Below are 15577 nucleotides of genomic sequence, written 5' to 3'. Positions count from 1 at the left end.
CCTTCTGTACAAGAACCAAGTCTGTCTCCTGTAGCTGCTAATCATTCCTCCACCGAGATCCCCAGCCAGGGGAACACACACAGGCTGAGTGTATTTTTCCAATAATCTCCCTCTGGGCTACTCTGACTCTCGGGGGATGAGGCTCTGCTTGACTGTATAATACGTTGTTTACTCTGTACCCTTAGGCCACCAATCGAGTAATTTTTTTAGTATGTTTTCTATGATTACTGAGTGATTATGTGAAATACTGGGAATCCGATACACCCTCTGTATCCAGAAGGCAAGTGACACCTTTGCCACCTCTCTGCACACCACATCTCCTGGACAGCACACAGTGACTTTTAAGTTGGTGTGAGCCAGAGGAGGAAGAAGCACAAAGCTCTGGGTAACCCGAGAGTGTGAGAGCGTGTACCTTACAGAAGGCCATGCTTCCCATGGCAGAGGCACATGCCTAGTTTTTAAACATTCTCAGATATCAACCTAGAGACCATCTCCTAATCTGACCTTAGATCTCTCTGTTCAGATTTTTCTTGCTGTTTAACAAATGCATTTCTCTATCTTACTTTGGGTTCTTTTGTCTCATAGCTGCCTGCCAGTTCTATACAATCTGACTACACAGAAGCTGCACTGCTATTGCTCAAGTGTTACAATTTCCGTGTACAGCAAGCTCAAATATTATAAGATCTCTGTCTTCTGAAAAATATTAAGCTGTGCTGTGTCAAACAACTGTTACCTGTTGGGTTTTTTTGAAAATAACTCTGTAATTTTCAGGGCAAAGTAATTGATTATAGTTTCCTGCATATCCATCACCATTAAAGTGACTTAAGAGACCTGTAGTCAGATACATTTCTGCAGACATTCATTGCGTGGCTGAAAGTCTGCTCAGTCTGTTTTCTTCTTGAATGTGTGTATGTGGATAACAGACACGATACGTGATTCATTTTGCATTCTTTGTAGAAACAAATCCCCAGACTTGCATGTCTATGGAAAAAAATAAGATTAAAACCCATCCATCTAACTCATCCTCCATTGCAAAACATTTTTGTTCTGTGTAATATTTAAGGCAAGCATTAGGAATCACAGGTCACCTTCTTGGGTATGATACAGGTGAATTACCCCTTTTCTGGGTGTGATCCAGCAGGAGCATTTCCACGAGCCCTAATTGATTTGGGAGTATCAGACAGATCCTCAGGAAGTTCTTTCTCCAGTGCACTCTTGCCTCCAGCTGAGTATTTCACGTCATCTTAGCAGAAAGAATACCACAGACCTCCATGCACATTTGTTCTTGGGCTGCCTGTTAGCTTTCCTCTAGAAATACATCTTGCCTGGCATCTGGTGTGAGAAAACAGCACGCTTTTTCTCCTTTTTTTTTTTCTTAGGCTCTGGTACCTTGCTGAGTCACTGTTTTTGAGGTTAATGACTAGTGTACTCAACTGGATACTCAGTAATTAACACCCACAGAAAGGGTACTTCTCCAGCATGTAATAACAGACCTATAATCTTCTGATTTGAGACAGATATCAAAAGCTTTCTCTTCCTAAATAATGAAGACAGAAAGGCTAACACAGACCAAAAGCAACAATTGCAATTTCCATGTCACCATTATGCATTGGAACAAAATAAAATTTGCAACTGTAAAAACACTAGAAGCCGTTTTCTTAGGACTAGCCCCTGGCATACCTAAATGGAAAGGATATTTTAAACTAACTTGAATATCAGGAGATAATTCATTGCTTGAGGAAATGGCAAGAACCTTGCTTCTAGCAAGAGTAACTTGCACTGTGCTTTGGCATTAAGCTCCAAAGATGGAATTTTAAGTTCAATCCACATAGGAATCTCAGCAGAGGCAAATGGGCCTTTCTGAAGTTATCATCCTTTTAGGAGATGGGTGGTTTGACATAGCAGAGTGTCTGCCTTGCAGACTATTATTTTTGTTTTAGAAGGAGTTTGATCTGTGAACACAAAAAAACAAGAGAAATGGAGAGAAGAGCCTTTTTGTTATTGTTTCCACCCTGCTCTTACAGTGCATTTATAAGAATAACAAATGATGAGAACCAAAATTCTAATACAAAATAAAAGCCAGGGTGATTGTGTGGATGGCAGAGGAATTTAAAACAGTTCTATAAAACTAAACCAATTTTATCCAAATTGTATTGCTTATCAGAGAGGATTGTCTGGCTTTGTAGCTAAGGGCTGCACCTGTTGTTTTAAAAGGTGTTTTCCTAGAAGGTGGTTGGAAACACAGTTATGGAAGAAGGAGCATCCAAAGTGAACCAACAGGAAGAATAGAAACCTGTGGTCTTTAACAAACCCAAATAGCTCAAGACTAAAGATAAAGGCAGTACTAAAAGTAGTTAGTTGATACCCAGGGGCAGGCGGGTTTCCAGAACAACCTCGAAAGAAAATACACAGAGAAGAAACAATTGTTTCTTTCACAAATGAATGGACTAACCCAGTCAGTGGAACTCACTGCCATGAGGCAGCTCTGAGGTCCAGAATAATGAGAATTCTCCAAGTAACCAGAATATTGGTTACAGAGTGGCTGAGGGGGGTGAACATTTTAATGCCTCAGAACCTAAAACAGTTTCTAAAACAAAGCAGGAGACAGGAGACTGAACTGATGGACCATCAGCCTGATCCAATCTGCTGGGTCAGGGATGGCACACATCTGAACCTGTGTTCACTCCTTTGTGTTTTAGTTCCTGTGTTTGGAGCAATGCTGTATCCATCATCACTAGCACCAGGAGATCAGAGGGCACATGAAAAAGTTGGTAAATTAAACTGGGCCTGAAAAAGTTCAAATTTTTCTAGCTGGTAGAAATAATTGTGTAATGGGCAGCTATTTCTTAAAAATAGCTTCGAGTTCAGGAAATCTGGGATTTGGGGGGGGGGGGGGGGGGGGGGAAGAAAAAGCTGGATGGCATCAGCAGAAGTACAGGTTTACCCAAAAAAAGTGAAAAACTAATTAATCTATTTGTCTTGTTTTTCTAGTTGGTTATAATACAGCTCTGAAGTATCTATGACTAATTTTATCAGTGAAAAAAAAGAAAAATCAGACCATGCAGGGGATAAGAAGTTCAGAGTCTTGATTTATTCACTCACGTGGATCTATAGTAATTTACAGCAGGGGAAAACGTGGTCCCTGGAGAACAGGTCAGTCATGAGCAATAAAGCTGTGCATGTTTATCATGTATGGCCAGATAAACTCAAGAATTTTTGGATCCTGCTTGTTCCTTGGGATTTCTTAATAAACACCCTAAGCTGACTAAACCTGTGTTTGTAATTGCCTGAGATTCCTTATCCCACAGCATGAACATTGGTGAATGGCAGCATTCATAAATACAGGGGGAAGCAGGTGTCCCTGGCTTTCAGGAAACTTCATTTGAAAACGTGATTCCAAGTTATGTGGATAGAAAAATACTGTATTGATTGTGAAACTGTAAAGGGTGGTGATAAATGGCAAGATCAGAGTTTGTGTCATTATGGGTGGAGTATCCTAAAAGGTTTGATGCTGTAGCCCTGTTTTACTGAATATCTAATATCCAAAATATCAAATAAATAGTACATTCATGAAATTTGGAGACCACACTGGATTTGGAAGAACCATGAATATTTGCATTGGTGGAGAAACAAGTAGAAGATTTTCACCAAGAACAGGGTTTTAAAAAAGAAAATAAAATCATGGTATAGAATCACAGAATCATTAAGATTGTAAAAGATCTCCAAGATCCCTGGGTCCAACCTTAGACCAATCACTGCCCTGTCAACCAGAGCAGAGCACTGAGCTCCACGTTCAGTTGTTCCTTCAACACCTCCAGGGATGGTGGGGCCACCACCCCCCTGGGCAGCCCTTCCCAATGCCTGACCACTCTGAGAACTTATTCCTGGGAAAGGTAGTTAATTATATCCACTGCAGAAACAAACACCAACTGCAAATTACAGTTCTTCTGGTAGCATCCTCTATGAAGTGGGCTGTTCTTCTGGGGTGAAATTCTAACCTCAGTTACATGTAAATGAGAAAACTGTTCTTTTCTTCGGGAGATTCAGATGGGTTTATAATTTGATTATGGGAATTTTTAAATGTCACTAAGAGATTTAGGACCTGCCTTTTGATCCCTTCAAAAATTGTTTACCAAAGCATATTGCTAAGTACATAGCATGTCTCTGCCCTAAAAATTGGTCAGCTTTTATTACCAGAAATCACCAACTGTTTATAATTTAGTGATGCTGAGTTCAGTATTGAATATTGAATATATGAGATTGCAGTATTGCATGCTGTACTGGTTCTGCTGATATGTCACAGGAAACAACCAATTTACAACTTTCCTTCTCTCCCACCTTCACCAAAAAGCATGTAAAAGAAACACAAGAATGGGTTTTCTCCACCATTTAAAATCAATGTTTAAGAGAAACTATGCTTTAGCCCAACACAGGTTGTGATATAGAGAGAACTACACGAAATTTAATAGCCTGGGTTATCCAGAAGGTCAGACTACCTGATCCTGGTCTGTTCTGGCCTTTTAAGTCTACGAATAAATTAGAAACCTGATCTCTGAAAGTTTTAATTTCAGAGCAGTCTTTGTGAAAAGGGGTGGAGTAGAATCCCTAATGAATTACATCCTCCTCCAACATTCATTTTTCTCCCTGAGAAACGGTTTCTTTTGAAAAACAGTGTTTAGTTCCTCATCTTCTAAATTACAAAAAAATTATATCTCTTTATGTCTTACACTGTACTGTGTGCCAGCACAGCAATTATTAAAGCATTTTTATTGATATTACACAGCTCTCTATGAAATGTGAATTAAATTTATCATGAAAATTGATTTTTAATGACAACTCAAGTTTACATTTCTGAAGTTCATACTTTTCCGCTATTTTTCGTTGGCACTAGAGTAGTACAGATACAATACCTTTATTTGTCAGAAATTGATTAGGAAATATCCTGTAGTTTACTCACATTTATCAGTGTGGTTCTGCTGATGAAAACAATGAAGTTTTCTGTTGGAGTTCATCTGCAGAGATCAGAAGTGTGCTAAGTGGTCCAAAGCTGCACACCCGAGGACCTGAAGTCCCTCATCTGCACTTAGGCATTTATAAGACTGTCTTGATTTTTAAAGCTGTTGAATGGGCTCAGCTTTCATTCTGGTTTTATGAGAATTACGGGACACACATCCCTGGAATCAATCTGTCATCCTCTGCCTCTTTCTCCCTATATATTATCTTTCCTTATTATTAATGACATGCTGAAGGTAACTTCTGGATTAGCAGCCTGAACATGGCCCTGGATGCTAACCCAGTTACAGTGCAAGGAATGCTGCTTTTTAATCTGCCTGGTTCTTCAGCTGCTCCAGATGGAAAGGGAGAGAGAATTTTCTGGGCTTGTTGTATTGGTGTGTTTTGATGAAAACAGTGGTCTGACACAGAACATGCAGGAGCAGTATGGGCTCACAGCATGACTAGGTGTCCTCTGGCCTTATGTAATCTCAGGACAGAAAAGCACAATGTGAAATCAAATGCAATTATTGACTACTCCAAACAACATTGCACCAACTCAGCATCAAGTGTGCTTAGTGCTCATGTTCAGAAGGAAATTAGGGCTGTATTAGTGTGAGTTACTGCAGATAAAAACCTCAGCTTGGCAAAAATGTCACTTATGCATCTCCAGAATTGTTGTATTTCTGTAAGACATATCTGTGCAGGAGTTGGGGGGAGGCTGGGGTTGTTTTTCATTGGCTGATGGGGGAAGGATTATTGTTTGCTGTTAAAAATGATGCCAAGCAAACTTTTACAAGGTCTTCTGTGACTAATAAAACCTGAGTCTTTGAAAATGTACTACAGCTCAAGTTGTTGTTTAGAGATAATTCTCTTCGATCCAGATGCTTCCATTTGAAAGTGCAGTGCAGAAAAAAGAAAAAGGGAGAAGGAAATTTGATGGAAAGTCCCAGAAAGCAAAGGGAGAAGAAATCTGCAATTTCTCTTATTTTAACACATCATATGCTGAACTTGGGCACTGAGAAGTGCCCTGGGCAGTGTGCTTACCTGTGCTGTCATGGGAGGAGGATAGTCCTGTCCTGGCTGGGTGGGCTACTCACACATTGCAATCTCCTCTGGAAGGTGATCTCAGACACAGTGAGGTTTTCTTGTTCTTGGTATAATCTCTGTAACAGTGAATTCACGATCATAGGTCTGTGAAAGTGCCTAGGAAGAGCCAGGCTTTACAGGAGTGCCCTGAGATTCAGGCAGAGGACTTGGATCATCCTCAGCTAGTTTGGCATATTCTGTAGATATAAAGGGCAGTAAAGTAATTTCCTCTGTGGATTATATTGTGTATTTCCAGCCATTTTTTCACCTTTTCCTGCACTCAGACCCAAGGGCCTGGTCATGAGCAAATGAGTGAGACAAGGGGTGGAGGCATTTTCTCAGTCCTGCAAGATGTGGTATGGCTGCTGCTCCTACAAATGATGCAGCATCTCCCCCAGGGAGGAATGGATATGTTTTCCTGCCCTCCCATCTCTTGGGTTTTTAATCTCATTTTTTCCAATCTTTATGCCCTTGTACCTGTGCTCTCTTGCATCTTGTTCATGACCACTTGACTTTGCACTTTGTTCTGGAGAAATGGAGATTTCAGCCATCTCTGGAAAAGCAGGTTGGTTTGTTTGTAAGCAATAAATCATGACTGGCACCCTTGTGTCATGGGACACCAAATCCTTCTAACTATTCGAGATAACTGGGAATCTAAGGCACCTATAAAAATCCCGGAATGGTTTGGGTTGGAAATGACCATAAAATTCATCTTGTTCACCCCCTGCCATGGCAGGGACACCTTCCACTGTCCCAGGCTGCTCCCAGCCCTGTCCAGCCTGGCCTTGGGCACTGCCAGGGATCCAGGGGCAGCCCCAGCTGCTCTGGGCACCCTGTGCCCAACCTACAGATCTGATAATATTCTGCAGATAGTGTACAAGCAGCCTTGATATTTACAGAACTTCACTGATAATGTCTCATTGTTTGCTTGCCCAAATCTAAAATATCCCATCAGCAGACACTGTATATATTCTGTTCTGAGAAGGCAATCCCTTTTTATCTTCCATGAATTTGAAAATACACCATGCTCCTTGAACAAAAAATAAAAATAATAATGAGGCAGGCACAAGCAGCATAAATCAATATAGCATTATTGATGTCAACAGAGCTATGCAAATATATACTCACTGAGGATGACACATAAAATCAAGCCCTAACTTTATATGGAAAAAGATAGAAACTACAGCAGCAGTATTAACTACATTTTTCAGCTATGCTCAAAATGGATTTTGGAATAAGTCATAGTTGTAATAAGTAATTTGAGAGGGTTGTGAATTCTTCTGTGAGCTTGTTGTGTCAGGAGACAGAAGAAAAATCAAAGCACAGGCTTGCAAGTAATATTCACCCCTGATATTAACAATAAAACTGTAACACTTCTTGGTTTTAAATAACAATTCTAACCAGTTTCTGCAGGTTGTTGTAAATTCTGCTCTGCCCCAAAGACTCAGGGTTGCAAAGAGCCATAAGAAATGCCACTGCAGGTAAGTGATTTGCATCAGCATTGGTCAACTTCAGAGCTTTACTGAAAACAACATTATTGCAGAAATCATTTCTGGCTGCAATGAGCATTGTGGTCCTACTGCAGGGGAAGTTCCCAGTGAGAGGATAAAGATCCTAAACACCAAACATACCAGTGTCATTAGTGCGTTGCTACTCTTCTTAGCAGAAGAAGATGTTGGATTCACACAAAGCTGTGGTGGTGACAGAACAATAAATCTTTTCATTAGGCTGCCAGTCCAACATTAGCTTGCCAGCACAGGACTTACCACATGTGTGAAGCCCCTCTGTGATCTGATGAGCTCCTCCTCACTCTGAGGTTCTCTACTGTCAGAACTGACCACAGAAATGAGTAAACAAAGGGTAAACAAAGCTAAGAACACAAGAAATATTACTTAATCAATCAACATCTTAGCAATTAATGCATGCACCTACCCCAAAAGTTCATGTAACAAAACTTGTATGAGCTAAATATTCACCTGGTATTCATTTCACAGATGGAATTACACCTCATGTACATTAACAGAGATAATTACTGAAACACCAAGATCAGCTTGGCTCCTGTATCCTGAAAAGAACAAAAAAGAAAAGAAATCATTGCTGCAGCAAATTATAGAAGTGTTAAAAGGCTCAAAAGAGTGTTCAACTAGTAGAAAATTTTAAGTAAAGCTAATAAAACATGGTCACTTCATTATTCATTCATGAGAAAAGGCTGAGTTCAGACACTGTGTTTCAGAGGAGAAGCTGCTCTATAATATCCTGTCTCTTGTTCATCATTCCCACAATCTCCATGCACATCTTGTTCGTGTAGCAATTCTTTCAGTGCACTGAAGACCAACCAGCCCAGGGAAGCCAAAGAAGAAATCCCCACTGTTTTAATAGACTTTAAATCCAGTCTTGATCACCATCTTCCCATTCTGGTATGGAGCACTGCACAGTACAGAACAGAACCTCATGCTGACAGCATTCTGCTTTCCAGGGAATAACCTCTCACTTGTTTCCCTGAATCCTTCTGAAAATCCTGGGTCTACTCCTCATGGGTTCAGTTGCAAGATTCTCTTTGCCTTTAATTTGCAGCAGGACTGGAAGATCAGATGAAGAGCTACATCAGGAGATTTATGATCTGTTTTTGGCTCTGGTTCTGACACATGTCATGAATAATGGTGTGCAAATTACTCCAGTCATTTGTTCTTCACTCAGATGGCCATGGAAACAGGGATGGAATTAATTTCCCTGTTTGCAAAGTGCCTTGACTCCACTCACAGGAGCAGAGGTGAGCCAAGGCTGTGGCTCTGAGGACAGGCTGCCTCAGGCACGGAGGGCTACGGTGAGCAGAGCCTTCCAGAGTCAGACAATTTGGATACAATCTGTAGGAATTCTCATAGGCATCCACCTCACCAAGACAAGTTTAGAATATCATCTTTAAGCATCACCAGTCATAATCTGTCCAGCATTTTGCTCCAGTCATCTTCTCATGCATATCCAGTTCACCACTTTCTCTTTGCATTCTTCCTGCCTCTTTTCAGGCAAAGCTCTTTGAGACATAAAACTTCCAGGAGTGTAAGCTACTGTCAAATGAGGAAAACACCTAATAGTTAAATAAACAAGGAGCATCAGGGTCCATTGAAGAAAGAGTTTGGTTGGGCAGAAACTAGTTTATAATTTCACTGATCTGATGCACCTTATTTTCATCTTCTCCTTTTGCTGTCAGAGTGTTGTTGCCTTTTAAAATTCAAATCCCTTGATTTGACATTTTTTCCTGTCCTCCATGCCACTTGCTAAAATTACTCTTTCACTTTCCAACATAGCTTTTTTTTCCCTGAACTGAAATTTACTGGTAATTTCTCAAGAAAAAAGATCTCCCTGTTAAAAAACAAATGCCATGGATAATTGAAGGGAGAAAGGGAGGAAAATAGGAGAAGGAGGATTATTGCTTGTAAGGGCACAGTTGAGGTAATAAAGGAAAACAGCAAGTTCCAGCTGTAAAGGTTGGTCAGATGTCTCCAACACCAGTCAGAGGGATCATGACCCCCTTGAGGTGGATGTGCTTGTACAACCAGTGGTTCTTGACTGGGGCCGTTGCTTCTATAGTCTGTCCCAAATCAAGTAATAGCAGCAATAATTGAATCATAAGCAAATATGGACCATTAGATGGTGAAAGAATGGTGTATAGACCTTCACAGCACACCTTAGAAAGTTACAGTAGTAGGTGGACCAAGGACCTGCCTTTTAAGGTCCCTTTCACAGAGGAGCTGTGTCCCAGCCCTGGGGCACCACAGAACCATAGAACAAGTTAGGGTAGTTGAGACCTTTAAGATCATTCAATACAGCCATTGCACACTCATAGAATCATAGAACCCCAGAATGATTTGGGTTGGAAAGGACCTTAAAGATCATCTCATTCCACCCCCTGCCATGGCAGGGACACCTCCCACTGTCCCAGGCTGCTCCCAGCCCTGTCCAGCCTGGCCTTGGGCACTGCCAGGGATCCAGGGGCAGCCCCAGCTGCTCTGGACACCCTGTGCCAGGGCCTGCCCATGAACCAATGGCTGGTACTACATGCACTGGATTTTTCTGGGAATGCCCCAACAAACCAGAGTATGGAAATGCTAGACACACTTCCAGTAGGAAACACATTTTCTAACATCTCAACTTAACAGGGCTTTATTATTTCAGCCAACTGCAAAATCAGAACATGACTCAGTAGCCTGACAATGTTATCTTGTCAAGATCTCAATTTGTTGACTGTTGGAGGTTTTTTTTCTTCTTGTTTTCTATCTGCTTTTGGTTTATCCTCAATTCTCTTTTCGTTTCCCTGTGTATTGATTTGCAATTTTCCTTTCTGCTTTTCACATTTCACACACTTAGATTGCAGTGATTTGGCTTCTTTTCTTCCTTCGCTGGTATTTAATATGTGCACTTGTCTCCATGCTTAAACATGTGGAATCTCAATATCTTATCAGCTTCTCAGAACTCTCACCAAGACTTTTCTTCTTTTGTTTTTGCTTGGGTCACACTAATGGTGTTCTGGCAGCTAAATGTTAGGACCTCTTTTCAACTGAAATTAATCAAACAGAAAAGCAGAGTTACAGGGGTTCCTTTGATAACTCCTCTGGTCTTTAAGCAAGTTCACAGGCTCAGAGATTACAGCCATATTTATAGCACCGCTGAAGAAATGTTAGTTGTTTTAGCAGAAAGTCTTATTCCTTTATTTATTATTAACATATTAATATAAAGGGAAGTACAAATGCAGTAGTGTGAAATACGATTGTCACTGGGCTCAGCATTTCAAATGGATGCAATATTCATGGGCAACAGCTCAGGAAAGAGAGGGTGCAGCTGTCTCCAGGCCTGGGGTTTAACACAGAGCAGCTGGGCTTGCACAGGCCTTTCCAGGCAGCAAACTTTGAGCTGCTCTCCAGATGCTTCCTGAGCAATGTCAGCTTCTGGCACAGCATTTCTGAGACTGTGGGGCACTGCTCACCCTTCTGTGTCTGTCTTGCCCTCAGCCATGGGCATGAATTGCAGCCCAGAAGGGAAGGATCACAGCTCCTCTGCCCAGTGCTTCCTGAGGGGCTAAATGGTGTTTGTGGTGTCCTCCAGTGCAGCTTGTACCCAGCAGCACAGCTGGAGGGGACAATGTACCTCCTCCTGCACCCAGGATGGCAGTCAGGAAGCTGCTGTATGTGTGAGGTGTGTAGCACCAAGCATTTAAAACTAGGTTATGGTAAAAGCTATTCTGCATCCATTTAACCTTGCTGCCATGAGAAATCCCATTTCAGAGAATCCCAGACTGGTATGATTGGGAGGGACCTTAAAGATCACCCCCCTCCACCCCCTGCCATGGGTAGGGAAACCTTCCATTAGAACATGTTCCTCCAAACCCCATCCAACTTGTCCATAAACACCTCCAGGGATTTCAATATTTGAATCTATGTCATTATTCTGAAGCAAATTTTTCAGTGTACAAATAGGCACAGGCTGGACCTACAGCCCACTCTGAATTATTGGAGGTGGTCAAGAAACAGCAGGATATTTCTTTTTCAATTGGAACAACTGGATGTAGCACTCAGTGCTCTGGACTGGTTGACAAGGTGGAGATTGGTCAAAGGTTGGACTCAATAACCCTTGGAGGTCTTTTCCAATCTAAATGAGTCTGTGCTTCTATGATTCTATGACCCCCTCACTGCCCAGAAGAAATGCAGTGCACACCTTTGCTGAAAGACTGTGAGTGGCCAAGGTATCTCTTAGATTGCCATGACCTCAGCAGAAGCATGAGTTGTATCCAGTCTGGTTTTGGTCCTTTTACAACCATAAGTTGTTACTTTTGCTCAACACCTTCATTTAGTCATTCTGATAGTTTCAACTAAAAATTAAACAGGCAGTTTCAATGAGATCTTGGCTTTGTAGAGTAGGATATGATTGGCTCTAACTTCAACTATTTGTTGTCCAACTCCAGTATTTCTAGAATGATGGCAGCTGAAGACAAGTGGCTGTTCAGTAATCTCAGCTTTTAAATAATAATAGGAAAAAGACATTATCCTTCAGCACTTTGAAAAATAGTTTTACAAGCCTATAGTATGTAGTATACAAATCACATCTTTTCACAATCAGTTGTTCAATAACATAGTTTTCATAAATCAGCCCTGTAATTTTGCTGGTTGTTGCCTTGATTTTAGAAAATCTGGATTTCAGAGTTTTGAGTGTATGAAATATCGATATCAGTAATTACTGAAAATCCATTTTTTTAAAGACTGATTTTTTAAATGGATATGAAATCAATTTACCTATGTCAAGTCTCAGAAAATTAATCCTTTGTTCACAGAGTTAGTAGAAAATTTGGGGAGGATTTGCTGTGCTCATCATACAAATGAGAGCTAATAGCTGTTTTGAGCACAGTGCAGAGCTGCATAAGATCCTGAAGATCTGTATTACAAAGAGGTTTGGGTCAAACAAATTATTATGTTGGGGTTTTTTTTCCTTTTCCATTATTCAAATCCTCACAGGCAGTATGAGATGGTGCATTTTGCCAGGAAGCTCTTCCAGAAACACTTCAGCCATTGCTGTCCATGGAAGGAGCTGTTGTTTTCTAGGAGCAATTCTCCATCAGTGGGCTGTAAACACAGCTCCAGTTTTGGTAGCTTGGCTACACTGAGGTTGTGAATAACAAAGTTTTCACAAGAGGATTTATTGACTGATTAATCATTTTTCCCACAAAGTAGAAAAGATTATTCTGCCCAATTTTATCTTGAAGAAAAACCAGGAAACCTCTCTTGTAAGAATCTAGAACACCCCTTTTTGTCAGTGTGTGGGAGCACTGGGAACACTGCCATTGCCTCTGCAGCTCACAGTGTTTCTGGAGAGCTTCAGCAGAGAAACTTTATTCCTCCAAAGAGCTGGATGCTCCTGAGGAGACAAGCTGATCCTTCCAGAGCTTGGGAGTGTTGTAATAGTGGGAATAAATAAGCAAAAATGACTAACCTTGAAACAACCAAAATTTGGGGAAAGTCAAGACTGGACTTTTTTTGATGTCATAAGCAATAATGATGTAAAAATCAAGAGCCAGTGGCAATATAACAACACCAAAAATAATCTGCAAGCACAATACTGTACATTTTAGACAATCAAAATTACAACCTGTGGGAGTACGAGATTAAACTGTGACAGAAGACAGTATTTTCAAAATTGAGTGAGATGATATACTTTGAAGAATCCTGAATGGTATAAATGACATAAAATTCAGGAATGCCAGCTCTTTCAGATTTATTGATTTGCAATGTCAATCTCTCTACTTGCTTTACTTAACTGGCCAGTAGAAAAAAAAAATAGAGAAAGAATAAGGCAAAAACCAACTGGTTCATAAAGAGTACCCAAGTTGAACAGGGCTGTGTTTTCTTCTCTTCTGCCCTCTCTCTAATATCCCTTCCCTCCCCCTCAAGCTCTGTTTCTCACTGGGGGTTGATGAAGGCCTGTCTGTGTTTTTTTTTTATTATTGTTACAGTTTTATTAGGGGTTCAGTTCCTCCTGTATCTGAAATTCTGTGATAGCTGGAGAATAAGTTAAATGTGACACTACATAAAATAACAGACCTGAGTAACTACAATAGGAAGAGATTTACAATCTGAGTGTGTGAAGCTTTGTGGTGATGTTTTTTGTTGACACCTAATTTCACTTCTGTGTCTGGACTCACATTTTCCTGTATTAAACCTTCACCTACCTTCTCCCTTCTGAACTGGGGGAGTTGGGTAGTGCATTTCTTGAGATACCCCACTGAAGAATTAACATGTGAGTGGTTTGACTGAATCACTGGAGCCCAGGGGAAAAGTCTGGGGACAGAAACCCCAGATGATAGGACAAGGTGGGAGCTGTAATCACACAGGCAAAGCACTGACCTGCAGAAAAGTAACTGCAGAGACAACAGCAAGTCAGGACAAATTATCCTCACATCCCACCTGGAAGGTTTCACTCAATGAGTTTACTCTCAGCTCTCAGCAAGGATGCCGTAACACTTCTAGTAAAAACAGAACAGATCTTTACCTTTTTATAAAGAGGTTCCCTCACCCATCTTCTCCTTCCATCACCCTTTAAAGAGTTGTCAAGCAGCAGGTTTTATTTTTGCTGAATCCAAGTTTAGAGTGTGAAGAAACAAACCAACCAGGGACACACTTAAGAGACTCCACATTTTCTGCACAGTGCACAGGCAAACCAATCTCCCTCGGAACACCTACATCCACCATCATCTTTTCTTCCTACCCTCTCTGAGCTGAGTCTCCTGAACCAGTTATGTTCTGGCAATAGAGAAAACAAAACAATATTAAATAGAATAAATTAATAAAGCACAGTGTCAATAAATATTAATAAATGTTAATAAATATTCATAAATGTTAACAAATGTTAACAAATGTTAATAAATGTTAATAAAGCACCATGGGCCAGAATCCCACAGAGATTCCCCTTGCAGGGACAGAGTGGGTGCCTCCATTGCTGCCACACCACAGCCACATCCTGCCTCATTCTTCTCACCCCCCTGCCTGCATCCACTCCCTCCCTCTCCTTCTTATCAGAGCAAGTGTTCCAGGGCTGCAAACACTCTGTTTTACATGTGCACAGTAGCAAGTACAGTGCAATTCCTGCCCTCAGGCACTCACACAAAACAAATCTTAAAAGGAGTATTGTGTTTTTGCCTCTCCATATGGATTTGTGTGGAATGTGGCTGGCTCTGGGCTCAGCTTGGCCACAACCATCTCCCCTGTATGAACAAGCCAGAGGAAAGCAAGCCCACAGGAGCTTTAGGAGTGGGTAAGGAGAAGGACTTCAGGGTGGTTGCACAAAGTTCTGGAAGGCTCCTTGACCAGGAGTGACTTGTGGAGGAATTGTGGCACCAAGGGGAGATGGGATGATTGAGTGCTTGGAATGTTGGTCACTGCTGAGCAGTGCCAGCACCTGAGACCTTGCTGGGTCCAACCAGGCAGTGAAGCACAGCTCCTGTGAAAAGCTGAGCAGAGACAGACAGCAACCAGCGCTGCCCCAGTGCAGGAGACAGCAAGAAGGCTGTCAGAGGCCACCACTTGGGTGATTTTGACAGCTGACAAATATCCTGGTGGAGAATGACCCTTCATCAAAGGCAAAATTAATTATGGATGAGATATGAAGGAAGTGTTCAGGAGCGCTGTGTTTGGTTGTTAGGTACTGGTGGTCCAGGCTCTCAAGGTCACCACTAAAGGGGATGTTTAATGCCCAGCTGACACTCCCCTTTGATTCCAAGCTCCTTTTAAAATTAATTTGCACACTTCCTAGCCAGCTCAGATACAGCCTGGATTAGTAACACACACCACTGCTCCTCTCAGCTCCCTCTCCTTTCGCTGCCTTTGAGTATTGCAGCTTCTCCCTTTGCTCTTGCTTATCTGAGATTTTCTATCTATCTGCAGTGTTTTCTCTCTGTGCTGCTCTTATTTCTCTTCTCTGTCCCTCCATGTAATCCTTATCCTTCTCTGTGCTT

Source organism: Agelaius tricolor, unplaced genomic scaffold, assembly GCF_023055355.1.
Source record: "Agelaius tricolor isolate 1412-34295 unplaced genomic scaffold, bAgeTri1.0.p SCAF_25, whole genome shotgun sequence".
Lineage (NCBI taxonomy): Eukaryota > Metazoa > Chordata > Aves > Passeriformes > Icteridae > Agelaius > Agelaius tricolor.
Note: the sequence above shows the minus strand (reverse complement) of the source record.